The sequence below is a fragment of the Lissotriton helveticus genome, chromosome 8 (assembly GCF_964261635.1).
Source record: "Lissotriton helveticus chromosome 8, aLisHel1.1, whole genome shotgun sequence".
NCBI classification, from domain to species: Eukaryota; Metazoa; Chordata; class Amphibia; order Caudata; family Salamandridae; genus Lissotriton; species Lissotriton helveticus.
In genome coordinates this window covers 756,485,393-756,509,956 of record NC_136069.1, presented here as the reverse complement: position 1 = coordinate 756,509,956, position 24,564 = coordinate 756,485,393, and positions in this window count along the sequence as shown.

The window sequence follows — 24,564 nt, the reverse complement described above, 5'->3', positions numbered from 1 at the left end:
CTTATTGACGTGCCCCAAAAGCTCTTCGCAAGGCTGATCTTAAACCGTCTCTTAGACTGGATTGAAGAGAATTCTGTCCTGAGCCCTTTCCAGGCAGGATTCAGGAAGAATGTCTCCACCACGGATCAGATCTTTCGCTTATATATGCTTTACTGGAAGACCGTTAAGATCAGGGGAGGGTCACTATACACTGTTTTCGTCGACCTACGCGCGGCATTTGATCTGGTCCCACGTCTAAAGCTGTGGACGGTACTTGGGGAGCTTGGTATTCCACCTCCACTCCTGAATATGCTAATCCGACTCCACGCTGAGAACTTTGCACAGGTTAGGTGTGGTAGCGATGGTTCATTGACAGCTCGATTCCCCGATGGCAGGGGGGTAAGACAGGGGTGCGTCTTGGCGCCTACCCTATTTTGCCTCTATGTCAATGGGGTAAACGCACACCTGGATGCGGTTCCAGATAGCGATGCTCCAAGGCTTGCAGGGTACCGGATCACCGCGATTATGTTCGCGGACGATACCCTTTTACTTTCTAAAACACCCATGGGTATTCAGCGAGTCTTGGATGGGTTAGCCTCCTTTTGCCAAGAGCGGGGCTAGGCAATAAACACCTTACAAACCAAATTTATGATTTTTAATCCCCCCGCAACAACACGCCCAAACCCTGTCATAGATGGAGTCAGATTAGAAAGGGTACACACCTTTGACTACTTAGGGCTTATCCTTAATGAATCATTTACTTGGGTCCAGCATCAGCTGAAACCGCAACTTAAGTTGACCCAGATAGCTGCGGGTATTTTGAAACTTTTAAGTAAATCATCATTTAGGCCGATTGGACCACCACGGGAAATTTATAAATTGCGGGCGCGTGGGGCAGTGTCCCACGGGGCCGAGCTGTGGGGTTACAAGAGCGGTCCAGCAATCGCCGTCGCGGAGAATAGATTTTTAAGGCAGTTGGTAGCCCTGCCCCTGAGTACTCCATTGGTGCCGCTAAGACTTGACCTTGGCCTTAGACCTATTGAAGAAGAACTGGCCCTCAGACCTCTTACTTTCTGGAGGAGACTTTGGGATACCCCAGAGCTGAACGAATATAGGCAATAGTTAACTGAAGTTCTTGGGCTGCCTAATGTGGGTAAAATTCCCTGGTTCAAGCATGTTAGAGACGAATTTGAGAAGCTTGGCCTTGCACCAATGTGGTCAGATCCGGAGCATACTTGTGCTGGAATTTCACGGAAACAACTGGTCCAGCTGTACCGGAAAACCAAAAGGGCTCTTTTACTGTCTAGCGCCCAGTAGGGCACTCTCGCAGCTACGTTTTTAGTGACCAAAGATTCTTACTACTTTGAGCATGTCCTAGATGTCATTACCCCTGCTGTCTCGAGTAAGCTCTTTCTCCAAAGGCGGCATGGTTCGCTACCTTTAACCCCTTCCATGCTCATGACAAGGTCAGCTCGTCATGCAGTAGATTGGAGCTGTGCTAATGATGAGCTGACCTTGTTAAGAACAATGGGAAATAAAAATATCAGCACCCAGCGGGAATTGCCTTAGCACCAATGTGGTTAAGATCACTTACGTCCAAGTGGTGTGTACTATGCCCCAAGATCTGCCCAGGGTGCACCGCAGACCTAGTAAATGAGGAGCATGTTGTTTTCTTTTGTCCCGCTTCTCTGAACCCGAGATGGAGGTGGGTCATCCCGATTTGTAAAAACTTGGGGATAACCCACTGTATACATGCATTCAGAATTTTACAACCGGATCTTGCACCAGTTGTGGTCTTTGCTGTCACTAAGGGCCAGATGTAGGTCGGTCGGTAACGGCCGAAAATCGGTATTTTCGGCCGTTACCGACCGGTATATGGGTGACAGGTATGTAGGGGGCATTATTTTAACGAATCGGTAAAATTACCGATTCGGTAATTTTACCGATTCGGTAAAATAAAAATCGGTAAATTTACCGATTCTGAGGCACCGAGATGTAGGTGGGACTCTTCAGAGTCCCAGAGGCCTTACAGAATTGGTATTTTACCATCAAATCCAATTTGATGGTAAAATACCGATTCCGGTGTGCATGCACATGTGTGCAAGCACACCTATGCCATGTGACAGGCAGACCTGCCCTTAGGGCATGTATGCCTGCCACATGGCACCCGAGCCTGTTTTGGGGGTGCCAGAGGGTGTCAAAGTGACACCCCCTGCACCCTTGTGCAAATCGGTATTTACCGATTCGGTAAATTTCGGTATTTACCGAATCGGTAAATACCGAATTCTTCAGAATCGGTATTCCAGCACATCTGGAATACCTACATATCCACCCCTTAGATTTACCGATTTTTTATTACCGAATCGGTAAAATTCGGTAATTAAAAATCGGTAAATCTATTTTACCTACATCTGGGCCCTAGTTCCTAGCAGCAATGTGGAATATTAGAAGGCAACTTCTGGTTAATCTATAAACTAGGACAAAGAGAACACACCTACAGAACTGTCTTGGGGCTGGGACTTCAATCTTAGCTGGGCATGAGAGACAAACTGATATGTTTAAGAATAAGTTACTACTGTGGATTGGTTTTATTAATTGTGTTTTTAACTTTTTACTGTACTATTTTAACTGTGTTATGCTGTGTTCTTTTATGACAATTGTTTGTCGAAATAAAGATATTTGGGATTGAATAGAAGAAATTATGTGTCCACATTGTGTTTATGGCTGTTTCCAGTCACGTGCACTAGGCCTACCCACACAAGCGAGGTACCATTTTTCAGGAGACTTGGGGGAATGCTGGGTGAGTGGAAGTTTGTGGCTTCCCACACATTCCAGAACTTTTGATCACAGACATTTGAGGAAAATGTATTTTATTTTGACAAAGTTTGATGTTTGCAAGGGGTTTTGGGTAACTGAACCTAGTGAGAGCCACACAAGTCATCCTATTCTCGATTCCCCTAGGTGTATTGTTTTTAGGAATGTACAGTTTTGCTAGGTGTCCCATGGTACCGGCTGAGCTAGGCCCCAAAATCCACAACTAGGCATATTGGTAAAAAAGGGTCAGTTTTCAGTGGAAAAAATGTGAAGTGTCCACGTTGCGTTTGGGCCATTTCCTGTTACGGGCACTGGGCCTACCCACACAAGTGAGGTACCATTTTTATTAGGAGACTTAGGAAAATGCTTGGTGAGAGGAAGTTTGTGGCTCCTCACAGATTTCAGAACTTTCCATCACAGAAATATGAGGAAAATATGTTTTTTTTTTACAAAGTTTAAGGTTTGCAAGGAATTTTGGGTAACAGAACCTGGTGACAGCCACACAAGTCACCCCATCCTGGATTTCCTTGAGTTTCTAGTTTCAAAAAATGTACAGGTTTGTGGGGTTTCCTTAGGTTTACGCTGAGCTAGAGTCCAAGATCCACAGCTAGGCACATTGGGAAAAAAAGGGTCTGTTTTCATTGGGAAAATTTCATATGACCACATTACGTTTTGGTCAATTTCCTGTTGAGGGTACTAGGCCTAACCACATAAGTGAGGTACCATTTGTATCGAGAAGTTTGGGGGAATGCTGAGTGGGTGGAGGTTTGTGGCTCCCCATCGATTCCAGAATTTCTCATCATGGACTTTGAGGTTTGCAAGGGATTCGAGTTAAAGAACAGGGTGAGAACGAAACAAGTCACCCCATACTGGATTTTCCTGGGTGTCTAGTTTTTTAAATATGTAACGAGATGAGGCGAATTTTCGCCCCAGACCAATTGCACAGCTTTGAACTAATTCATTCATATGTTCATCCATCAGTTAATCATGATTCTCAATTTACTCCAAAATTTTCCATTTCATTCTCCTTTTAACTAGTTTTACGCTCTACATGCGGGTTCATTCGACTTTTTTCCAAGTTTGTCATGTTTAAACTGTGCCCATCCGGGCCTCTTGTAAAGACACGACTGATGCCATGGTTCGTTCCAAGCAGTGTTTTTTAATAACCCAATGCATTTCGGGCGGGATACGCCCTTCGTCAGGAGACACTGTAAAGTAACAAAGCCATTACTGTGTTGCATCGCTATCTAAAATAGTTACATTCAAAAAGTACAAAGTGCATTGTGAAACATTCTTATCCATGTAAAAATTATCTATATTATACTTTTAAATATTTCAACAAACACTTAGTGAATGCAATGCAACTAGGTTCCCTCTCTGTTTGGCGGGCCATACATACTGTAAACCGTTTCCTTGCATTGTACCCGATGCTACCTACTAGTAATTACAGGTTCTCATGTTGTAGATATAAAGAGCGATTTACCAAGATGCCAATGTGAAAACCCACAGTTCGCACCTCCTCATCCCTCTACATATCTTCGAACTCATTAAGCCTCTAACTTAATCACTCCTGATCGCCTCCATTTTCCCAGCATTCTCCCTTACATTTCATAAAACTCCGACCTCTTTTCAATGTGCAACTCGCACTTAACCCACCATGACCTTTCCCTTCCATGTTTGAAATGTATTCACAGAACCTCTAATGAATACCCCATGCTGGTGAAAAACAAGGCTCAACTCAATATTAACTGTCGTACCTGCTCTGGAAGTTTTCTGCGCTACATTCTCTCGTCTCCCAGACGATATCTTTGCCAAATGTTTTTTTCTCACATTTAAATAGTGTTCTGTCAAATTTAATTATGTTATCATGTTGATTTAATCTGGAGCTTCCAAATTAATTAATTAATGTGACTTAGACAGAATTTCAGAACAATGACAAAACCTTCACAAACAAAGTTGCACATTTACTGTTAGTAGCGAATTGTGGCAGTCCTTTAACTGCAACTGTGCTTGCTTTATAGAACTGGGCGACTTAAAAAGCAAGTATTTTGAATCTCATACATTTAGGGGATAGTATACACACCACTGGCGTAGGAGATAAGAGTCATCACATTTCTAACTGGGAATAAGCCACTTGAAAGCAATAGTTTAGTGTAATGTATGAAAAGTATAATTTATGAACTGCAACACTATATGAAGACCCTTGAGCTCATTAGGGACACTTCTGTCTCTGACATAGTGTTACGTTGTCATTATATCTATATAGACCATGTAGTGGTTTGGTTCTAAATGATGTAGGCTGATATTGTCGGTAAACAATTAATCCTAACAATAAGAATGGTGATAACACGTGTTTAGAAGGTCTCATACCTGGTTTTCCATCTAATGCGTATATGTGAGCAGAGACTGTGACCAGGAAACAGTAGAGCCTTGCTGCCTCTCCAAACACCCAGGGAGCATGGGAGCAAGGGAGCACAGAAGCAGGATTATAAAAAGATAACTGTAACAGTAGATAGATTTTTATGTCTCAGTAAAACAGAATATGATGTTACATTCTCAGTACTGTTTGATAAACACATAAATCAACTATAAATAGAGCACAACATTAACCTAGCTACCACCTCTCCAGTCTCCAAGCTAAAAAATGTACTGATGCCTCATTCTAGAGTCAAGAACCCTGACATAATGATGCTGTACCAGAGTTCTCAGATGATTATACAATGGCCAGAGCAGCAGACGCGTCCTTGCCAACCGGAAAGATGCATCATGGAGCAGGATTATAAGCTTTCACTGAACTCTGTTTATGAACAAACATTATTAACTGTTACAATGAGTACTGGAATGCACAGCTTATGGAATAGTTTGAAGCAGAAGCTGTATAACCAACTTATTTAAGACAGTCAGATGTTTTCTCTCATTCAAACATGTGATTCTTGCTCAGCTGTCTGTTTCTGTGATCCCCATTGTGATGTTCTACGGCATTTGTTTGTTACATTTTCAGAAAGATGCATTTGATAATCCCTTGGTTTAAGGAACACAAAATGTCAGAGTTTATTCAGTGAGTTTAGAGAAAGAACATTTTTCACTGGGCACTGTCTGTGAAAGGGCTTGGTCTGCATCTATGAGAAACCTTGGAGCCATTAACTAAAGAGTGTCTGGTAAGGGAAGATAACAGGCTTCATGGGGTGCGCCTTCAAAGCAACAGTACTCTGTAATCCATTAATGTACCAAGTTGGTGTTCATCAGAATTAAATCAAGCTTCCTTCTCTGATCAGGCAGGACCCAGGACAAATTATAAACATATGTGATAGGAAATAGGATCCTCTTGTCCAGTGCAAGCAGAAAGCAGTGGCCCAAAAGCCACATTCTGCTTAAAACAAAAATATACTTTGTCCCACATAGGACTTACTATCACCGTTTGCACCTTATATACTTAGCAGTAAATACAACTTTATTATAGTGCAACTTAATAGCACACAACTGATCAACAATGAAACAATACATGTATGAGTCATACTTGCTTAGGTAAAAGTCATGACTTTCAGGTTATAGAAAGTTATCAACAATTCTGCTCAAAGGAACCACCCTCCTGTCTTCCTTTGCGCCTTCTGACCCTTGTGGGTAAGTAATTGAGATTTACCAACTCTGATTGATTGATTGATTTTACTCTTCTTTCTCCTCATCCCACCATACAGTTCCAAAACCTAAGAGATCCCCATGAGATGGGAAGGAGTGCGTGTGGGTAAAGCTCAGTAAAATATGAACTATAAACATGACAAACAGTAAACATTTCCTTTCACCACACATTAATAAGACACACATAACCTCATTATGAGAAATTGTTTATTCTCAAAACAAACAAATCTTTACAGGAAACATTAAGGATGAATTACCGATTACATGGAAAATTAAACCTGATTCATCAATGCCCCCAGTAATTTCCCATTACTCTGTTGATGTCCAAGGTTTTAGCCATGAATTTTCATTATTAATACTGCATTACTTAAGTTGACAGGACCCCAATATCATTGAATATGGAACTGCATACTTAGTAACTTTGTGTCCAAGAACTCTGTATTCAGGCCTAGACAATAGCAGGAGGACATAATCAATTGCCTTAAGGGGGTAACATTTACAAAGTTAGTGCATAAGAATCCTGAAAGTGAACTGTGAAGAACTGGGTTGTCAAGGAAGATCTTTGCACCTCTCTTACAACCATACCACTGCTGATGGAGCAAGGTTGCGCAGGTAAAGCGACTTGCTTGTACTCAACCCTATCTAATAACTCATAATGTACTAACTAACATGTTTGTCTTATTAATATTGCTTTTCACAACATGTTAGGTATCTAGAAGAAGCTTGCTTATGTGTTTCTACTAACAATAATTAGCTTGCACTAAAATGGCTGCTGCTACGCGGGATTTCTTACTGCGCATGCGTCTGTCACACTCACATGACATGACGTATCTTTTGCTTGGAAGGAAACTTTCTCTTCTGCGCACTAGAACTAAGATGGCTTCGCTGTGTCAATAACGTGCAAGAAGCTTGCATCGCTGCTTTTGCTAAGCTGTTCGTCTTGCCTAATCATTAACGTAATAGTTCAAATAATCAATAATGGGAATAGAGTAGAAATAATTAGTATACAGTACATTAATTTATTCTGTGTTGTAAAACTGTTTCCTTTCTATTTTTACATGTAACGATAATCTTGGGCCTGGGAGGTGTTATTACTCCATCTTGAAAACCCACACTGCGCATGTGAAACTCCAGAAGGAGCTAAAATCATTTGACATTGAAGCAATGCCAAGCCTACAGCACACTAGAAGATGCACCAGGGAATCTAACCTGCTGAACCCAAGCGGAAGAAAATATTGTTAACATTGTATTTCTATAAGAACATCCATTGTTGGGTGGAATAAAGATGCATAGGAAAATTAAATTTGATGGGGGGGAACGTTAATAGAATATTCAAAAGTAAAAGTTTCATTTTAGTATGGTGTGATGATCTCTCCCTATCTCTTGTCCAATCAAAATTGGGGATCCTTACACTTGCAACATTGGGGGTGGTACACTGCCCTCGAAAACAGTATAACTAGATTAGGCTTAGCTAGAGATTTTGTCCGACTTGTCCGAATAGCTGACCTGTCACTGACCCAACGCACTCAATAGGTGATCGGGAGCAGAGGTGCTGGCAAAGCACTCTGTCAGAAGATTTGATAGCCCAATCGGGGTTTGGGAAGTGGTTGCTGTTGGAGGAATCTATCTAAAGACTTTGTGACCTTGTCTGGGTTCAACTGTTGGCTGCAGAGAGAGTCCAACGCAGGCGCTTGTCCTTTAGCTGCGGGTGCCGGTTCTAGCCTGAGGTGGTCCTGTCCTGATCCCATTTGGTCCGTACTTATCCTGATTCTGGTATGCACCTGTTCTTTCCTGCTGGTACCTGCATCTTGGGGTTCTGTCCTTTATCCCAGCCCGTGGTCAGGGTTGGTTTTCACACCACTACAGGTAATTATAATTAATGTGGGTTTGTCATCGTATTGTTTCTCCTTCTCTACCCTTCCTATGTTTCAATGCATAATTAAAGTTTCTAGGCCACATGGAAAACAAATTCCTAGCCATCCTCCAAGACCAAAACTCTCTCCAAGTCACCCATTGTCCACTAGTTGCGAGTCCCGAACATGCCATCGGCACAGTAACCATCAACCCCAACAGAGCAGCTCCCCACCGTAAAAGAAGTGTGGTTAAAAGCAACTTTGCGCCTGTACTTGTGTCCACCCAAAACCCAGACACTCCCCCAGACTCCCCCTATCTGGTCTCTTAATCAACTGCCAATCGGCAGTTAAGCACACCATCGATATTGTTGATCTCATCCTGAACAAAAACTTAGACCTAGCAATACTTACGGAATCGTGGCTCAACAACTATTAATCTCCTTGCCTGGATCTACAAGTCCCTCCCAACTACAACATTGCTAGACTGGAAAGACAATCCAGCAGGAAAGGAGGAGATATCACCAGCGTCTACCGATCTAACCTCCTTGTCACAGAACTCTTGGCGGACACCACTGACTCCTACGAATACCTCACCCCCTCCATTTGCAGCAACTCAATTCAACTGTGCAATTTGCACATCTTTTATCACCCTCCAGGCTTGAACGACTCTTTCACAGATCACCTCTTGAAAATCATCACAACTAAGATTTTCTCCAACGCTAAAGAAATTTTTCGGGGTGAATTCAACCTGCACTCGAAAGATCCCAAGGATTCTCACGTCAACGCCATCAAAGACCTCCTAACCGATCAAGCCCAGACCCAAGCCTGCTCACTGCCAACTCACTTAAAAGGGGCCACCCTGGACTGGATTATCTCTAAGGAATCTTCAGTCAAACTTATCTCCATAGACCTATGTGACTGGTCTGACCACTACGCCATTGCCTTCCTTTTGCCCGGGACCCACAAGACAAAGGCACCGCAAACAGTGATTCCCAAACGCTGAAACAGAGACACCAAGAACCTTGACCGCTGGAAACTGGAGGCTCGTTGTAAATCTGACCTCCCCTCTCTCGCATATAACTACGGTCAGTGACCACAATCATCACCCCTCTGCTGCGCATCTAAAACTTCTCCGCCAGGCGAGAAAAGCCTATAACAAGAACATCCTTAATTCAAAGAAAGAATATTTCAAATCGAAACTGGGGAATGCCAAGAATAAACCCCTCAAGCTCTTTGAAATGATCAAACACCAATCAAATAAGCTGGCTAAAACAATGAAAAAAACTCCTAAGTCTTTAATATCACCTGAGGAGTTCTCCTCTTTCTTCGCTGATAAAATCACAGCCTTAGGAAATGAACTAAGGGACGCTACATATTCTCAACCCCTTCCTGTCCTGCCCCCTCCGTCTTCGCCACCCATACTGGCCTCACCTAAAAATCAAGCACGCTGGACCGACTTCAAGTACTATTACGAAGACTCCGTCTCTAACATACTCTCTACCTTAAACTCGAATAATCACTTTAATGACCCCCTACCTTCCAACTGCCTCGCTGCTGCCACATATTCCATTGTTCCTAGTTGGACTGCAATAATCAATGCCTCTCTCCAACAGGGATTGATTCCTGACTCTCTGTAAGCCGTCCAACGCCTCCCCAATAAAAAACAATACTGTGCTGGATCTAGCCTCCCCTGACAACTTCAGACCTATCTCTAATATCCCTCTCTTAGCCAAAGTATTAGAGAAGTGGTTTCAACAGCAACTAAGTCAACACATCAACAACGTCCACCTACTCGATGACTTCCAATCTGGATTCAGACCGGGCACAGCACTGAAACTACCATGCTCCACATCATGGACGATGCCCTCCAAGCCCTAGACCAAGACAAAACCTGCCTTCTAATCCTCCTAGATCTATCCTCGGCCTTCAACACTGTCAACCATGAAAAACTACTCGAACGCCTCAAACTCAGGATGGGCGTGGATGGCTCTGTTTTGGAATGGTTCAGGTCCTTCCTCCACAACCGATCACAGAGATTCCTAATTAACGGCAACCTCTCAGCTCCCTCCCCGGTCACAGTTGGGGTTCCTCAAGGATCAACCCTGTCCCCATCCTCTTTAATCTCTACTTAGAGCCACTTACCAAAGTATTTCACACCGCTAACATCTCCTACCATATGTACGCGGACGACACCCAATTATACATTAAAATGTCACCGCTCGAGGAGATCCTCTCCTTGAATGAGGCCCTGAAACTGACCGTCCAATCGCTCGTCTATAACCAAGTCAACGCAAAGAAAACAGAATATCTCCTAATCTCCCCTACAAAAGCCAACCCGGAGATTCAGATGTGGATCAAGGCCATTACAGTCTTAAACTGCCCACTGACCATCGTGGACTCGGCCAAATCTCTGGAAATAATCCTCGACTGCAACCGGAACATGCAGGATCACATTAACTCAATGGCTAAATCAGCAAGGTTCCACCTGAGCTACTTAATGAAGCTAAAACCCTTCATTGATGCTCCTGACCTAAAAATGGCAGTCCAAGCTCTAGTCATCTCTAGGCTTGAATATGGGTGTTCCACCCTCACGGGTTTACCCAAGATCTCCCTGGCACCTTTAAAAGCCTGTCTCAATGTGGCTGCCAGACTACTTACCGGCACTAAGAAATTCGACCACATCTGAAAGCTTTGAACTGGCTCCCCTTAGAGGCCAGAATACAGCTGAAACTGGCTTGCTTTACACACAAAGCTCTATACGCAAACTGCCCTGCTTATCTTGCACAGAAACTAGTGGTATCTGGAAGAAGCAGGAACTCCCGGTCTGCCAGAGACCTCTTGCTCCAACCTGCCCCTTTTCGGAAAAAAAATCTACAATCGGGCTTTCTCCGGGGCCACACCAAGAATTTGGAACACTCCACCTATCCGCCAGCAGAAGAATATCGTCTCTGGCACGCTTCAAATAGGAGGCCAAAACTTTCCTCATGGGAAAATTCCTTGCCTAATCTCTGCCTTCAACCACCACAGAGAGCCTGTCTACTCCAAGACTTGTATGGTCCTCAGATCACCTACTCACTCCACCAAGAAACTGTGGGGTTTTAATAAATACTGATTAACTGTAACTGTAGCCACACACACATGTCCCTTATTCCCCTATGTGTCCAGCATCATTGCCCCTCTCCAATCGTTTTGAATACTTCTGTATTTCTAAGCCTTTTTGTTCACTTCTGTAAATGTATTTTTGTAAACCTTGTAAAGCGCTCTGATACCCACACGGGTCAAGTTTGCGCTCTATAAAACACTAAAATAAATAGATAAATTAACCCCTTCCATGCTCACATATTGAAGCGACATCATAATTGCATATCACAAATTGTTTTGGGCCCTTGCCTGTCGCGGGTACTTCAGTCTCCCGCACAAGTGAGGCACCAAGTTTATTAGGATACCTCAGGGAACGCTGGGTGGTAGGAAATTTGTGTCAGCCCAGTGATGCCACAACTTTCCCACACAAAAAAGTGTGGAAGAAGTGATTTTTTTCAGGTAAATTTGAGGTTTGCAGGAGATTCTGGGTACGAAAACATTGGGGGATCCACACAAGCTATACCTCCCTGGAATCCCCTTGGTGTCTAGTTTTCAAAAATGTATAGGTTTTCTAGGTTTCCCTAGGTGCCGGCAGAGCTAGGGTTCAAAATCTACAGCTAGGCACTTTGCAAAAGAAATGGTTAGTTTTCACTGCGAAAATGTGGTTTGTCCATGTTGCGTTTTGGCCTGTTTCCTCTCACGGGCACTAGGTCTAACCACACAAGTGAGATACCATTTTTCTCTGAAGACTTTGGAGAATGCGGGGTGGGTGGAATTTTGTGGACCCACGCAGATTCCCGAACTTTCCCCACAGAGAAGTAAGGAAATGTGTTTTTTTGACAAAGTTTGAGGATTGCAAGGGATTCTAGCTAACAGAACCTGGTGAGAGCCAGTCAAGTCACCCCATCCTGGATTCCCCTAGGTGTCTAGTTTTCAAAAATGTATATGTTTGCTAGGTTTCCCTAGGTGCTGGCAGAGTTAGGGTTCAGAATCGAGAGCTAGGCACTTTGCAAAAAAGGGGTCAGTTTTCCCTTTGAAAATGTGGCGTGTCCACGTTGCATTTTGGGCCGTTTCCTTTCGCGGACCCGCGGCCTACCAACACAAGTGAGGTACCATTTTTTCTCAGAAGACTTTAGGAAATGCGGGATGGGTAGAATTTTGTGGATTCACGCAGATTCCAGAACTTTCCACAACAGAAATGTGAGGAAAATATGGTTTTTGGACACATCTTTAGGTTTTCAAAGGATTCTGGGTAATGGAACCTCGTGAGAGCCAGTAAAGTTACCCAATCATGGATTCCCCTGGGTGTCTAGTTTTGAAAAATATATAGGTTTGATAGGTTTCCCTAGGTGCTGGCAGAGCTAGGGTTCAAAATCTAGAGCTAGGCACTTTGCAAAAAAAGGGTCACTTTTCACTTTGAAAATGTGCTGTGTCCATGTTGCGTTTTGGGCAGTTTCCTGTTGCCGGCGCTAAGCCTACCCACACAAGTGAGGTACCATTTTTCTCTGAAGACTTTGGGGAATGCAGGACTGGTTGAACTTTGTGGATCCATGCAGATTCCAGAACTTTCCACCACAGAAATGTGAGGAAAATGTGTTTTTTTGGACAAATTTGTAGGTTTGCAAGGGATTCTGGGTAACAGAACCTGGTGAGAGCCAGTCAAGTCACCCCATCCTGGATTTCAGTGGGCGTCCAGTTTTTTAAAAATGTATAGGTTTGCTAGGTTTCCCTAGGTGCCAGCAGAGCTAGGGTTCAAAATCTACAGCTAGGCACTTTGCAAAAAAAGGATCCGTTTCCACTGTGAAAATGTGGTGTGTCCATGTTGATTTTTGGGCCGCGAGCAATAGGCCTACCCACACAAGTGAGGTACCATTTTTTTCAAATGACTTTGAGGAATGCGAGCTTGGTGGAATTTTGTGGATCCACATAGATTTCAGAACTTTCCACCACAGAAATGTGAGGAAAATATGTTTTTTTACACATTTGTAGGTTTGCAAGGGATTCTAGGCAATAGAACCTGGTGAGATCCAGTCAAGTCACCCCATCCTGTGTTCCCCTGGGTATCTAGTTTTAAAAAATATATAGGTTTGCTAGGTTTCCCTAGGTGCCATCAGAGGTAGGGTTCAAAATATACAGTTAGGCACTTTGCAAAAATGGGTCAGTTTTAACTATAAAAATGTGGTGTGTCCACGTTGCGTTTTAAGCCATTTCCTATCACGGATACTAGGCCTACCCACACAAGTGAGGTACCATTTGTATCGGGAGACTTTGGGTAACACAGAATTTCTAGAGCAACTGTTATTACCTATTGACTTTCGATGCATTTCTGCCTTCCAAAAGAAGGACAATGTGTTAAAAAGAAGTCATTTTGAAAAATGACCTATAATTCTCAAGTTAGTATGGGTACTCACAATTTCAGAAAGGTGCAAATATCTACTGTTTCTAAACTCTATATTTTATTCCAATTTCATAAATACATAGGTGTCTCTTATACCGATTTTTCCATGTATATATTTTCCCAGATGAATTGCTATGTACCCGTTACATAATAAAAAACCATTGCAAGGCGCTGCTCAGTTATTGGCTCTGGGTTTTCGGGTTCTTGGTGAATCTACAAGTCCTACATATCCACACAACCATAAAGGTCCAATGGAGGTAATGGTATATTGCTTTCAAACAGTTGTCATAATTAGAAGTTACAGGTGAAAACATTGACACAAATGGCTGTTTTTTCAATACATTTTCAATTTTTCCTATATTCAACCGTTAGTTTCCATAAAAAAAACCTTGAAGGTTCTACACAAATGATCTATTGACAAAGTCAGAATTTTGTCTACTTTTCTAAAATGTATAGCTTTCCAGAATCTATTATTGCTTTCATGCCCATTACTACCTGTTGTATCTTTATCTCCCTAATGGTATGTTCCATCCACCCCTCATCCTATTACCCAGTTGGTATTCCCTGCCCTGAAGCTTGCCATGGAATGTTGGAACACTCTCCAGTGAGGAGAGTGGATGGTTAATAAACAGACATGCTCAACTGATGCCCTTGTCATTGTGCATCTTTAACTTACAACACTGGCGACGGAACTGCGAAGGGGGCAGTAATTAACCATCTCCCCTTTGAGTGCTCTCTCTACACGCACACAAGAAGAGGAAGAAGTACTTGTGTGGGGAGGACGAATATTCTGGAATGGTCAGCCATCGATGGAAATGATGCTTAAGGGGAAAAGTGCATAATAATTAAAGACGAGCGGAAGGAAGGACTTCAAAAATAAACAAGGTCAGGAGTGTGAGAGCCAACCTGCTGTCTGTGGGCGTCCTGCAAGGAACTATTTGCGAATAGAACTATAGCTAATCTACCTGTCTCTGTGGAATTGCGTTGTGTGGGGCATAGGCTCGTGTTGTACCGGGTAGATGTGCATTTTTGAATATCGAGAAAATATGATTCTGGCCACGCTGTGTAAGGGACTTTAGCGTGTTACTTCACCCTCTTGTCGCGCCTCGTATTTATATTTGGAAGGCAGTCTTGAAGTAAGCTCACCTTAAAATTGTAGAGTTCGCCTCCGATCGGGAGAGCGTGTGCGGCACCTGGTGGTTCGTGGAGCCCAAGTTACATTGGAGAGGAGCCGCGCTGCGTACTGTTCTCTCCAGGTGCCTGCATCGTTAGGGCGAGCGTGTGAGGCATTGGTGAGGCCACGCGTATCGCTCGAAGAGGTGAAGCTGACGAAGTCTGCAGCGGTCGGACGGGTGTGAGGAGCTTGGTGTACCGGTTCCTCCCACGGATCGGCGTCCGCCGGAGCCTGGTGAGGTAGACTTGTTTTCCAGTCAGGAAGGCAGAACATCCTGAATGCCGGATATCCAGGACGCTCCCGGCGCACCAGCAGCTAAGGGCCGTACTTGAAGGAAAAAAAATAATAAAGTTAACTCTTTCCAGTCAGAGATCGCTGCGCCTGCTGCCCTGTGTGGCTGCCTTGCGGGCATTTTGCAAAGTACTCTCTCTCTTTCCATTGAAGGCAAGCACATTTTTCAGGAGTTCGGGGACGCAATATTTTCTGGTCGTGGCGGTGAGTGTAATATCCTACGGGCTGTGTGGAGCTGTAGGAGCAAACAGAAGCCATTTACTATTAACTGGATTGAGACCTTATTCTTTTGTTATGAAGTGATATATACTCTATATGAAAGAATTGCTCGGGGAAGTGTTACTTTCTCAGGTGTCACTCTTGTATCTATAGCCCTGTGGTGGTGCAATACCAAGTCATATTTCCTTCATCTGTGTAAGTGTTGTGACCATGGCAGCAGCAAGCATGAGCCAACCCCCACCCTTTTTGAATGAGATTGGCGAACCTGAAATCAGTTGGAAGGAGTGGGTGAAACTATTTGAATCATATTTAATAGTTGTTGGGGGCGAAAAATACAAACCAGAAAGGAAAAAACACATATTATTACACAATTTGGGTAGGCAAGGACGCAAGGTCTATGAATCTCTACCCATGCTAGAACAGGAGGGAGAGGATGAAACAGGTGTTGATGTATATGAGCAAACTATGGAAAAGCTAGAGAAACATTTTGGGGACAGGATAAATGTAGTGTTGGAACGCCATAAGTTTTTCAAAAGATGTCAAGGTAAGCAAGAGTCTGTGCAAAATTGTATTGCCGCATTGTGGGGACTAACACAGCTATGTGAGTTTGGTAACTTAACTGATTCCCTTATAAGGGAGCAACTTGTAAGATGTACAAACAACCCACGCATTCAGGAGAAGCTGTTAGCAAAAAACCCAGGGTCAAGAGAAGCCATTGAAATAGCGAAGTCTGTAGAACACACGGCAAGATGCATTAAATAAATGAAAACTAATGGGGAAGAAGTAGCCTCTGTAAAAGATGAAGAAGATTGCAATGAGGTGTGTAAGATTAGGTCTAAAGAAAATTACAGTGTGAGAGGGGAACCTAAGGAGAAGGGTCCTAAATGCTACAGGTGCGGCAGCAATAACCATTTTGCAACCTTTTACCAGTGCCCTGCCAGGTTTGTCACGTGTAAAAAATGTAATAGGAGGGGGCATTTCATGAGAGTATGTAGAGATGGTGAACAATACACTAGAAATGAAGGGAGGAATAGGGAGAAGAGTGCAACCAGGGAAGTTAAGTGTATAGAACAAAGATGCGGGAAGATAATTTTGCAAGTAAAAGACATAGACAGTACTGTTAACTCTATTTACCCCAAATGTGATGTCTTCCTCGATGACCAATGCGTAGAAATGTACGCAGACTCATGCTCTCCATATACCTTACTGAACAAAGATGACTTTTTGTCCATGGAAAATTGTAATGTGAAGCAGCTGAAAATGCCTGACATTTCTCCCACAGGGTATAACAAGGGGAAAATACGGTATACACCTGTTACAACGCAATTTTTACTCCGCACTACCACTACAACGCGACCATTACTCCGCATACCATTACAACGCATTGCGCTGGGGGGCGCTCTAGGATAGGGAATAAGTTTAATTTTCTATCCAACACCTTCCCTAGTGTCCACGGGGACTGGAGTTGGAATAGAAAATTATACTTACCACTATCCAGCACCTCTAAGCGCTATGCGTTGTAACGGTATTCGTTGTAAATACCGCGTTGTAATGGTATGCGGAGTAAAAGTATGCGTTGTAACGTCATACATCCGGAAAATACCATTGGTGGGCATGAAAAATGTACAACTACGCTTTAAGGACAGGGAAACGTATGGGACAGTGTAGGTGGTAGAATCAGGATCTAATTTACTGGGATGGGTTCACCAAAAAGAGCTGGGTATCATCCTAGGTCCAAATAGTACTGAACAAGTTTTGCTCACTGACAGGTCCCAGGGAGGTGGAAACATTTGTGAAGAATTTGGGCAACTATTCAGGGATGAGCTTGGTTGTCTACACAAGTTCCAACACAGAATCAAGCTGAAATATAATGCTAGACCGGTTGTACATAAACTACGCCCTGTGCCACAAATGTTGAAAATATCCCTAGGAGAGGAATTGCGCAAGCTGTGTGAGTTAGACATAATTCAACCTGTAACCTGCACAGGGTGGTTGGCTCCGATTGTTATCGCAGCCAAGGCCAATGGGGAAGGCATTCGTCATTGTGTGGACTTGCGCAGTCTCAACAACAATATATGGGTGGCAAGACATCCTTTGCCCATAATTCACGAAATGCTGAGCACCATGGGCCCTGATAAATACTTCAGTGTGATTGACCTGTCCATGGCTTATCACCAAATTGAACTTCATCCAGAATCGAGGCCTCTCACGGCGTTCATCACCCCTTTAGGAGCATACATGTTCAAACGGATGCCTTTTGGCCTGGCGTCTGCAGCTGCTATTTTCCAGAAAGCGATGCAAAAGATATTGGAAGGAGTGGAACACACCATGTGTTTTCAGGATGACATCCTGGTCTATGGCCAAACGGAGGAAGAACATGATGGGGTCGTGAGACAGGTGTTCAGCAGACTCATGGAGGCCGGTCTGACTGTGAAGAAAGAAAAATTTAAAATAAAAGTGAAGGAAGTCGAGTATTTAGGCCACAAGATTACAGAAGATGGTTTCAGACCGAAGGGCAGCTTAATCCAAGCAGTGAAGGAAGCACCCAGCCCCAAGAACAAAGAAGAATTAAGGTCCTTCTTAGGACTTTTAGAGTATATGTCAAAGTACGTGGTCAATTTTGCTGCAAAGTGTGAGACCATGAGGGAGTTAATGAAGAAAAACAAGGATTTCAAATGGAACAAAGAGCATGATGAAGTGGTTAAGTCACTTAGGGCCAGATGTAGGTAGGCATTTACCGGTCGGTAACGGCCGAATTCGGCCGTTACCGACCGGTAAATGCAATTTGAGATGTAGGGCCCTGTATTTTACAGACTCAGTAAATTTACCGATAGGTAAATTTACCGATTATGTAAAATACCGAGTCGGTATTTTTAAGGATTAGGGACAATTGATATGTAGGTGGGACTCTTCTGAGTCCCACAAGCATTAAAAAATCGGTATTTTACCATCAAATACTATTTGATGGTAAAATACCGATTCTGGTGTGCATGCACATGTGTGCATGCACACCTGTGCCATATGACAGGCAGACCTGCCCTTAGGGCAGGTATGCCTGCCACATGGCACCCAAACCCGTTTTGGGGGTGCTAGAGGGTGTCAAAGTGACACCCCCTGCACCCTTGTGTAAATCGGTATTTACCGATGCGGTAAATACCGACCGGTAAATGCCCAATCATTCCTATGGGCTTCAAAGCCCATAGGAATGCATGGGCATTTACCGGTCGGTATTTACCGCATCGGTAAATACCGATTGTTTCCGAATCGGTAAATGCACATCTGCATTTACCTACATCTCAGTACTTTTATTTTACCACTTCTTAAATACCGAGTCGGTATGATGCGGTATTTAAGAGGTGGTAAAATAAAATTTACCTACATCTGGCCCTAAAAGAGGAATTGATAACCTCCCCAGCATTAGGAACATTTGATGCATCAAAGAAAACCATCCTGGCCACAGATGCTTCTAACAAGGGCTTGGGTGCAACCCTTATACAGAAGGATGGAAAAGAGGAGAAAATCATTGCGTTTGCATCCCAGAGTCTCACTAACCCTGAACGGAACTATTCCGTAATTGAAAGGAAGGCCTTGGCCTGTTTCTGGGCTGTTAGACTGAAGTACCGAAAATTCTCTACCACCTCCCAATTATAGTTACTATAACCCCAATTACCAATAATCAGTCGGTTGGCAGTGTAGAAGGTCCAAGCATTTATTATGACAAACAAAAACTCTGCCAGAGGAGCTCCCTGCGACCTCACCCCTCGAGGTCCGCCAAGAAGACTGCTGGCATCCTGTCAGTACATCACATATATACAGTTGCATTGGCATCAGCATAACCCAACATGGAAAAGTACAAATTGGTACAGGCTGGCACAGACAAAAAGGAAAGCCCATATATGGCACACAATGCGCTCCTGGTTTCGCTCATCCTAGATTTAGCAAGGTCGGACGGGTGACTCCCTTCTGCCGTCTCCGAGACAGCCCGCCCGCACCGCTCCCGGAATGTGCTTATCGGTCTTCTCTTTTGCTACCTACGACCTTCACAGGCCTAACGAGCTGAAACAGCGGTTTTGCAACAGTTGGATTATTTCTCAGGAGGAGAACTCTGGTGCAAGGAAAGAATGGGGCCTAGCTAAAGCAATGCCTTTAGCAAAGGCCACAATATGGCGTTCGAGCGTGAATTGGTGCAAGGCTATTATGGTGAATACTATAATGTTAATGTGTACGTAGATATAACTAAAGTATTTAGTGACATCATGCTAATCATAACATATCGATTATAGGTATTGCGTGATGGGAAATCGATTCCGGTTCCTCAAACCCTCCTTTTAGCGTGGTGTAGCTAAATACAAGGTCGAGCAGTTAATCTTCAAATATCTCTTCAATAATGGCCATTAGTTCATGTATCCCCTGTTGCAACATCTGGTGTTTAGTAGGGACAGTGGTAGGAACGCAAAGCGTAGTGACTCAGGAAGCACAGTAAGAGCAACATGCCGGACCACATTGTATCAGGACACAGCAGGTAAAGATGATACCGCTGCCCCGCCCAGAATCAATAATAATTTCCATCCCCAGGTAGACAAGAGTCCCCAGAACCAACCCGACAATGACCAGGACCCATTTTCAGTGTGCATTTCAGAAGCAATGCGTTGCAGTTTTTGGATGGCCAGATGAACAGAGGGGGCGGAGTCAGGGATATATACGCAGCAAGAACTGCCAATCATGCGGCATGCTCCGCCTCGATCAGCCAAGATAACGTCCAAAACCATACGATTTTGGAGCGCCACGAGTCTCGTCGCCTGAAGCTCCACAGTGAGGTTGGCTAGGATGTCAGTAGTTATGTTAATGACATTTTCCACTATCCTGGACAATCTCCGTATCTCCCTGCTATTAAATATGTGACCCCAGAACGGTGTCAAACCCTTGCTAAAATCCGTGAATTGCTGCAAAGATGTATCAGTTTGGTCAACTTCGGTCATATCAAGTTGCCTGCGTTGTCTAGGGAGCAATGCCGTGGGAGCTGTGCTTACAGAGGGTGACCGTACAGGGTGTAGCTGGTGTGTTTTGTGATAATCGGATGGCGCTATGTATACAGGAGGGTAAAGGAAGGACAAGTAACAACGTCCTGCCCAATTGCGCGGCAACCAGGTATATGCATGCTCTCCACAAACAAAATACACATTGGGTGGAGTTATCAATGGAGGGCTGATGCGTTTCTTCAGACGATATGTATAATTGCAAATGCTATCTCCCATCTGTATCCGGCCCACCCCTTGCACACAGAATCCTGAGGAGACTTTCAGAATAGGAATGGGTACAGTATGGTCTCTTGTGACATTGCATTCAATAAAAAGCTGGAAATATTGCGAAGCATTGAAATCTCTAAAATCAAACAATTAATTCTGTAACCCAGTCTGGTTCATAGCAACCAAGTACAGCTGTATACATGTCTGTGGGTCTATCGTTCCCCGTCCCCCATTTCCTGTTTTATTGAAACCATAGTGTGCGCCAATGTAGTCTATAATTATATTATGTTCATTAATATCGAAATCCCTGCGATGTTCACCCCAATGTCGGTATATGGCTGAAAACAGTTTGTACCAAGCCTCGCAACTGCCCAGATAGGACAATGGGAGAGAGAGAAACAGATCATGATGGTGCACTGCAGATGGTAGAAGCCCACAAACCCAGCAATCAGTAGTGTTAGTGACACTGTGCGTCTGATGAAGCATTTCAACAAATACATTTTTAGCATATTTCTGGCGATGTCGTTCTTTGTGGGGTGCCAAAGTAAACAGCAAATGCTCAGAGGGTGCAGCAGTGGACGGTAAGAACTTTTGCAAAGGATATTCATGCTCCAAATATATGAACAAGCCCATGAACTCTGCTACAATAACAGCTATAACCACTACAAATGCTACTTTGACCTTCGTGGTCCATGTGGAAAACATTGGCTCATAAAAGGGTACGTGTCGTGGGGCAATTGGAAATTCTTCTTCTAAAACAATACGGCCAAAAGGGTACATTCCCATAAAAGTCCAAAAGTAGGCCTAGCAGTCCGTCCTGCCAGAGGGTTCTTCTTCCCTGTGTCTGTCAGAGTCTCACAGGCAGACTCCTATCGTTCATCCCAAACAAAACCAACAAGTAGTGCTCCAAATCTCCTCCGTTGCACAACCTAGGCCTTTTGTAGAGTTGAGTCTTCTTTCTGAACAGAGCACAATGATCAAAGTTCCAGCTGTCAACGAGTTCAGTCCAGTGTCTCGCTCAGCCCCTCAGACCAAATGGAACTAGCAAACCCTGTCTTATGCAATTGAGTCTTTCCCTATCTCCTGAGGATGGGGTCTGAGTTGCTGCGTTTTTGCTTTCTTGGCCGCAGGTTGTATCGCACATTACCCAGCACTTCCTGGTTGGGAAAGAGTATGCCAGGTACTTTTCGCACATGAGAACTTTCACTTGCCGGGGTACTGAAAGCAGGATTCAAAGCGTTTGCAGATTTAGTAGGGACCAAGTCATCTGGTCTCGCCTCTCCCTCCTCTAGCCTTGGTTCAATCTCACAGGAGTCAGAAAAGGGTACAAGTGCAGCAGCTCTCTCTGTTTCCTGCGTCAGAATTCCCCATGGGCGTTGCTGATCATAAGGAAGCGGAAGAGGCAGCCTCTTTAGATGGGAGATGTGGATCCAGTGTTTTCTCCCGTCTACTTTAACTGCCGTCCTGGTGGCCAGGAGTATCTGTCGTGGCTCGGACCACCTCGGAGCCAGACTGGTATCACGTTCAAATTTCTTCACCAATACCCGCTGGCCGGGTTGCAGTCGATGACCGGGGCCCTCTGGCAGCGGCTGCAGTACAGAAGTTACCTGCTGATGAACAGAACGAAGGTCTTTAGTTAGAGCATAAAGGTAATCAATCAACATAGGATATTCAATATGCGCAAAAGATCGTGGTCTGGGTACCCCCCATACGTTAGCAGGCCTACCAAATATGATCTCATACGGGGAGAGACCAGAACGAGAGTGTGGGGTAACACGTAATGACATGAAGGCTAAAGGCAGGGTATCAGGCCATTTTAACCCAGTGCTTTCCTGTATCTTGGCCATTTTGAGCTTAAAGATACCGTTATATTTTTCCACGAGCCCTGCTGATTGCGGATGTCGGGCAGCGTGGAACTTTTGCTTAATGTGTAGACCCTCGCAAATATGCTTGACAAGGGCCCCATGGAAGTGCCCCCCATTGTCCGACCAGATCAAACGGGGCAATCCAAAGCGGGACACAAACTCTTTTAAGAGGGCCTTTGCTGTGGCCATTGCAGTATTCTTCTTGGTGGGGTAGGCCTCAACCGATTTGCTAAAAGCACAAACCACCACCAGGATGTATTTCAGGTTATTGACGCGCTCCATATGAATGTAATCCATTTGGAGCACTTCAAAAGGCAATGTGGGAGGTGCAAAATTAACGCTCAAGACACTCTCCCCTTTCCCTGGATTGTGTTGCAAACAGACCATACAGTATTGGACCAACCGGACAGCCGTCCTTTGAATATTAGGGTTGTTCCAAACTGGGTCCAGGAGCCCGCAGATACCTTTCGCTCCTGTGTGTGCCGGTCCGTGTGCCATAGTCACAACAGCCTGTACTAGTGCATTAGGCAATAGCCATCTCTGTTTTTCTGTCAAATCAATCCAGCAAATATTTTCATCCAACCTTCCTACCTCCTTTTCCCATCTCTCTAATTCTGCGGGAGTAGCTTCCTTCTGCAACACTCTCACACTTTCCATGGTATTATCAAACAGTTCAGAGTCCTCCACCCATCTAGCAGAGGCATTTACGAACATGGTTGACATCGGGGTTTGTGCTGTCTGTTTGGCCACCTGATCTGCGAAAGCATTTCCCTCCCCCACTTCATCCACTATTGCTTTGTGTGCACTGCACTTGATGATGGCTACCTTTTTGGGCAAGGTGAGGGCATGTAACAGTCGCACAATCAAGGGACTATTCTGAATTTTCTGGCCATGGGAAGTAAGGAAACCCCGCTCCCTCCACAGCCGCCCAAAGCTATGGACCACGCCAAAGGAGTATTGGCTGTCCGTGTAAATGTTGACTTCAAGTCCCTCACTCAACTCACAGGCTCGCAACAAGGCCATAAGTTCAGCAGCCTGAGCTGACCGGTGAGGTACTCGGAATGTCTCAACGACTGTTTTCAAAGTTGTAATTGCATATGGAGCTGTTGTTGTCCCATCTGCTAGTTTAAAACAAGACCCATCCACAAATAACTCCCCTTGGGGGTCATCTAAAGGGGTGTCAGTAAGGTCAACTCTGCCTTTTGTTTCTTCTTCGGTAAGATAAATGCAGTCATGGAGATCTGTATCATGTTCACTCGTAGGGAGTGGTAGCAATGTGGCAGGGTTCAATGTTGCACATCGAGTAATCGTAATGTGTGGTGCAAACAATGTCAGTTCATATCCAGTGAGACGTGCACTTGTAAGATGTTGCGTTTTGGTTTTATTTAGTAATGTGTCCACAGCATGCGGCACCATCACGGTCAAATTAGAATTCAGGACGGGTCCTTCCGACTGCCGGATTGCCACTGCAATAGCCGCTGTGGCCCTCAGACAGCTAGGAAGTGCTCTTGCAACATTATCCAATGTGGCTGACAAATAAGCGCACGGTCTTTGCTTACCACCAAAGACCTGCGTTAACACTGATAACGAACAACCGTCGACCTTGTGCACATATAGTACAAAAGGTTTACGATAGTCTGGAGTGCCCAAGACAGGAGCAGAACACAAAGCAGTTTTTAAAGAGTCAAAAGAATGCTGACATTCATCCGTCCAGGGTAGGGGTTCATGCACATCTTTTGTAGTCAGGTGCAACAGAGGCTTAGCGAGAAGGGAAAAGTTAGGTATCCATTGGCTACAGTAAGAGGTAATGCCAAGAAAAGCGCGAACTTCACGCTGCGTGCAAGGTACAGACATGTTAGAGATGGTAGTAATGCGTTCAGGTGTTAGTCGTCTACCCTCCTTCGATAGTAGATGACCGAGGTAGGTCATCTCCTGTCGACAGTATTGGAATTTCAATAAGGATACCTTGTTCCCCTTAGCGGCCAGATGGTGCAACAATTTAACTGTG